Genomic DNA, 5,315 nt, shown 5'->3' with positions numbered 1-5,315 from the left:
CATCTTACTAAAACCATGACAATTTCATGACTCTTTTTTTCTTTTTTTACTTCTATGTGCCAGGCACTGTTTGTTCTAAGCGCTGTTCTAAGAACTTTACATTTATTTACTCATTTGTTCTTAAAACAACCCCATTTAAGAGATATTATCATTACTATTCCCATTTCATAGCGGAAGAAGCTGAGTTAGAGAAGCACCTAGATGGGCAATGGGGGAGCAGGGATCGGCCCTGCATGAACTAACTCGGAAGCTAGTAGAGTTGCTACCATGCACTGACAGGTAATGGGGCTTCTTGAAGGCAACTTGTTGGACTTACAGATAGAAACTTGCGGTCTCATAACCACTTCTACGTTTAATGCATTTCTTTACTTTGACTTCAATAATAGTGATAATAATAATAATAATTCATAATAATAACAGTAATGACAAGAACATACTTTAGTATACGGGTCCAAATAATATTAGTAAATTCAGGGCTGTGTTTGCCATTTCAGGATAGTCACATCTCAAAACCGATCAAAATGGCCAGCATGTCAATCTCCGATGCGAGTTTAGTGAGATGCTATTTAAAAATTCTTTAAGCGGAGCCTGGGTGGCTCAGTCAGTTAAGTATCCGACTTCGGCTCCGATCATGATCTCGCGGTTTGTGGGTTCGAGCCCCGTGTCAGGCTTCGGGCTACCAGCTTGGAGCCTGGAGCCTGCTTCGGATTCTGTGACTCCCTCTCTCTCTCTGCCCCTCCCCTGTTCGTTCTCTTGCTCTCTCTCTCAAAAACAAACATAAAAAAAATTTTTTTTTGAGTTCTTTAAAAGTATCTTATTTACTTGAAGAAGAAACAGTATTACAGATCATTTTTTTAAAGAAGGTAAATTACATACAGATTAAATGTGCTCTTGTGGGAGGGTAGATGTGGTAATTGTTTTGATTCAAATCGCTTGGCCACCTGTGTTCATAGAGTAGCTCAAAACAATCCGGCCTTCTGTTGGCACAGAGGTAAACATGAGCGTAGAGTCCCACAGTGTCATTTATAAGATGACTCTAGCATGTGATGTCATTACTTTTTATGGTTACGATTTTAAAGAATAAAAAAAAATCATGTTGAGATGTTGAGGAATACTGAGAATATAATCAGGAACAGTCGCACAACTAGATATCCTAGGATTTTTCAGTGTTTCCTTGTGTCTCGGTTTTCTGCATGAGGCGCTGACCCCAGCTTCGTGGAAAGAGAAGCAGCTTCCGCAACTACACGCTGTATCTCAGCTGCCTTTCCTGGGCAGGCAGCGGCACTGAAGTTTATCCTTAGCTATGGAAATGGAGACAAGTGATGTGTGAGTCAGACAGGAGCTGGGAGGTGAGGGCTGGCGGTGTCGACGCGCTCCATGGGCCCATCTGCTGGACCCAAATGTCAAAGAAGGCTGCTTGCTCTGCCGCTGTAAGGCGAGAAGGGCACCTTCACTCACCACCCCCAAATCAAAGGGCAGATGGATTTTTGACCTGAAGAGGCAGTGGAGAGGTATCTAAACTTCATTATATGTAAATATATATAAAATACACATGAATAAAAATAAATAAATAAATAAATAAATAAATAAATATATTTACTGCTGAGATAACTGGGGACATTTGAACACAGTCTGAGCGCTAGATTACCTTCTGGGGTTATTGTTAATTGTGTTAGTTGGGGATAATGGTTTTGGTATTTTAATTATGTGAAAAAATGGCAGAAGGATGGGTAGACAGATGAAGCCAGCTTGGAAAATGTTAGCAAGCTGGGTGATGAGCACATAGGGATTCGGGTTTTGTGTTTTTTTCCACTACTTCTTTGTTTTGTGCCAAATTTTCCATTATAAAGATTTTTTAAAGCAGGAAAAAGTGATCTTTCTATTTGAAAAAGTTGGGAATCACTCTCATAGGAATGATGCAAATAACTAATTCATATTCAGTGACAGAAAACTGATTATCCTTGATCTGACAACTTGGTGTGATTCCATTGAAATAAAACCAAAATGAGGAGTCATAAAACATGGTTTCCTGTATAAACCAGGCCACTTATTTTAATCCTTCTGGACCTCAGTTGGTACCTCCTCTGTGAAGACAGAATAACCTCCCAACTGCTTAAATTAAATGGATATTTAAGAAGCCTATATCATTATATAAGATAATGCACATTAAAACTATCTAAAATATGAAATGCTGTACGAAGGGATGTGATTGTTATTGCAGTAGTTACTTTCATCAACATGATTATCATTATTCAAATATATTTAGGTATAAGAGAGTGACAATGAGTAGATCCAGAATACTTCCTATTGAGGGTAAGCCTGTGTAATGTGCCTGGGTGTTTGACAGAGAAGATATGATCAAATAGACCAGAAGGGAGTTAGATTCTCCTCTCCTGGTTTGAAAGACCTACATATATAAGCCTTTTGGGGCTCTTGGCCAAGGCAGCTTTTCATCCATCCATGCATCCATCCATCCATGTGTGTATCCATCCATCCGACAAACACATGTCAGGTATTTTCTACTCTGTGCCAGACAGTGTGCTGGATGCCAAGGATGAAAAGGAGATCAAAGTTGAGTAGGAGGGACAGACATCTAAGAAGATGATTATAACAGAATATGGCATCATGGGAACATGGGATGGAGAGACCCAACTCAGTCTTGGAGTGGGAAGGGGACATATTGGATAGGCTTCTTGGAGCAGTGTTGGTCAGATAGAAAGAATAGGGGAAGAACATTCCAGTAGAGAGATAGTATGGCCAAAGACATGAAAGATGCACCTTAGGAAAGCGCAAAGTGGCAGCTGTGCTGTGTTTTTGTTTTTTTTTCCAAAGGCAGAAGGATCCAAAGTTGAAAGTACCTGTCAGAGCTGAGACTGAGCAAGATAACAGAGGCCAGAAGCCAGACCAGAGGCTGGGCCAGGCATGGAGAGTGCAATCCTGAAGGAGCTGACCACAAGCCTGCAGTGGCAAGTAGGAGTCTATTAGGGGTTGGAAGTGGTGGGGAGGGAGCTGCTGGGCATTTCCCTAAATTCTGGCTCAGCTCTGTTTAAAGGGCCCCCACGGTAACACAGCCTGTTTTAAGCTGAGGAAGTGGAGGCTACTTCTCAGGTATAAGCCACTGGCCTGAGGGTGGTGTAAATAATAGCAAACTTTAATCAGAGGTGCCACAGTGGAGTGTGTGTGCTGAGTGCACATGAATTAGGGTCTCCCAGGTGACGTAACAGAGCACCACTTCTAGGTTAACTAAGAAAAAGGGTAACTATATATATATATATATATATACACACACATATATATGTTTGTATTTCAATTTTTATATATAAATTTCACTGTCACTGAATATGAATTAGTTATTTGCATCATTCCTATGAGACTGATTCCCAACTTTTTCAAATAGAAAGATCACTTTTTCCTGCTTTAAAAAATCTTTATAATGGAAAATTTGGCACAAAACAGAGAAGTAGAGAAAAAAAAACCCGAATCCCTATGTACTCATCACACAGCTTGCTAACATTTTCCAAGCTGGCTTCATCTGTCTACCCATCCTTCTGCCATTTTTTCACATAATTAAAATACCAAAACCATTATCCCCACCAACACAATTAATAATAATTCCAGAATGCAATCTAGTGCTCAGACTGTGTTCAAATTTCCCTAGTTATTTCAGCAATTTAGTTTTCTGTTTGTTTCAGTATCTAATCAAAGTCCACACACTGTATTTGGCTGATGTGTCTTTAAACCCCTGGCAGCGTTCCCACATATTTAAAAAAAATTTTTTAATGTTTATTATTTGAGATAGAGACAGAGAGACAGAGACAGAGGGAGAGAGACAGAGAGAAAGCAGGGGAGGGGCAGAGAGAGGGAGACACAGAATCCGAAGCAGGCTCCAGGCTCTGAAGTGCCAGCAAAGAGCCCGACGTGGGGCTTGAACCCACAGACTGCGAGATCATGACCCGAGCTAAAGGCGGCCGCTTAACCGACTGAGCCACCCAGGCGCCCTGCCTACTTATTTTTTTATTATGCCATTTATTTGTTGAGAAAATCAGTTCACTTACAGAGCAGAATTTCTCACATTCTGGATATGGCTGATTTCGTCTTTCTGGTGTTATTTGATATGTTCTTCAGTCCCTGATTTTTTCAGAAACACGTTTTAAATATACAAACTTTTATACATTTTCTTCTCCCCTGTCTTAGCTCAGACTACTATAACAAAATACCATAGACTGGGTGGCTTAAACAATAGACATTTATTTTTTCACAGTTACGGAGATTGGAATTCTAAGATCAGGGTGTGAGTATGGCTGAGTTCTGGTGAGATCTCTGTTGCTGGCTTGCAGGTGGCTGCCTTCTTGCTGTGTGCTCACATGACCTTTCCTTAGTGTATGCACCCAGAGAGAGATCTCTTTTTTCCTCTACTTATAAGGCCACTAATCTCATCATGGGGGTCCCATCCCCACAACCTAATCTAAACCTAATGACCCCCCAAAGGTCATTAAATACCACCTCAAAATGCCATCACATTAGGGGTTAGGTATTCAAAATATAAATTCCGGGGAGGCTGGGGACACAAACTTTCATCCATAACATCCCCCAAACCCGGCCCACAATCTACACATAGGTGTCGCTGCTTTTTTTGTGTGTTCACTGAGAAAATTCAGAGAGACAAAAAGCCATTGTGAATTCAATAATGCTTATAATCTACAATTGGATATTATTAATGACCATAGCATTACATATATTTGATTTTAACAAAATCCAGCTTATCAGTTCTTTCTTTCATGGATCATAATCCTTTAGTGTGGTAGCCACAATACCTAGAAACTGTCCTTCAGATTCATCATGGGGAATTCTGGGAGAATCTTGAGCAATCCAGAAGCATGGTGCTGAGAAGTACAAGTTTGGACCTGTAGAAGAGGGTAGGGAGATGACTGGAAATGCTGTAGGCTTTGGTCTTTTGGAGTTCAAATCATCTACATGTAACTGTTCTAAAGATCACAGCTGTTTACGGCAACCCTATGGAGAGAAAATCCATGAATCTCCCTGAATTTAGCACCAATAATAGGCAGAAAACCTGTGAGTATTCTACCATGGCTTTAATCTATCTATCTATCTATCTATCTATCTATCTATCTATCTTCTTTCTTTCCTTCTTTCTTTTCTTTCTTTCTTTCTTTCTTTCTTTCTTTCTTTCTTTCTTTCTTTCTCTCTATCTGCATCTGCATGCAAATGTTGCCTTTTGCAACACTTACCAGAAGAAATGTAAGTTCTAGAAATGAACTATAGAAAGTACTTGTTTTTGCAAAACTTCCTGAGGC

The sequence above is a fragment of the Lynx canadensis genome, chromosome F1 (genome assembly GCF_007474595.2).
Source record: "Lynx canadensis isolate LIC74 chromosome F1, mLynCan4.pri.v2, whole genome shotgun sequence".
NCBI classification, from domain to species: Eukaryota; Metazoa; Chordata; class Mammalia; order Carnivora; family Felidae; genus Lynx; species Lynx canadensis.
This window is presented reverse-complemented; position numbering follows the sequence as displayed.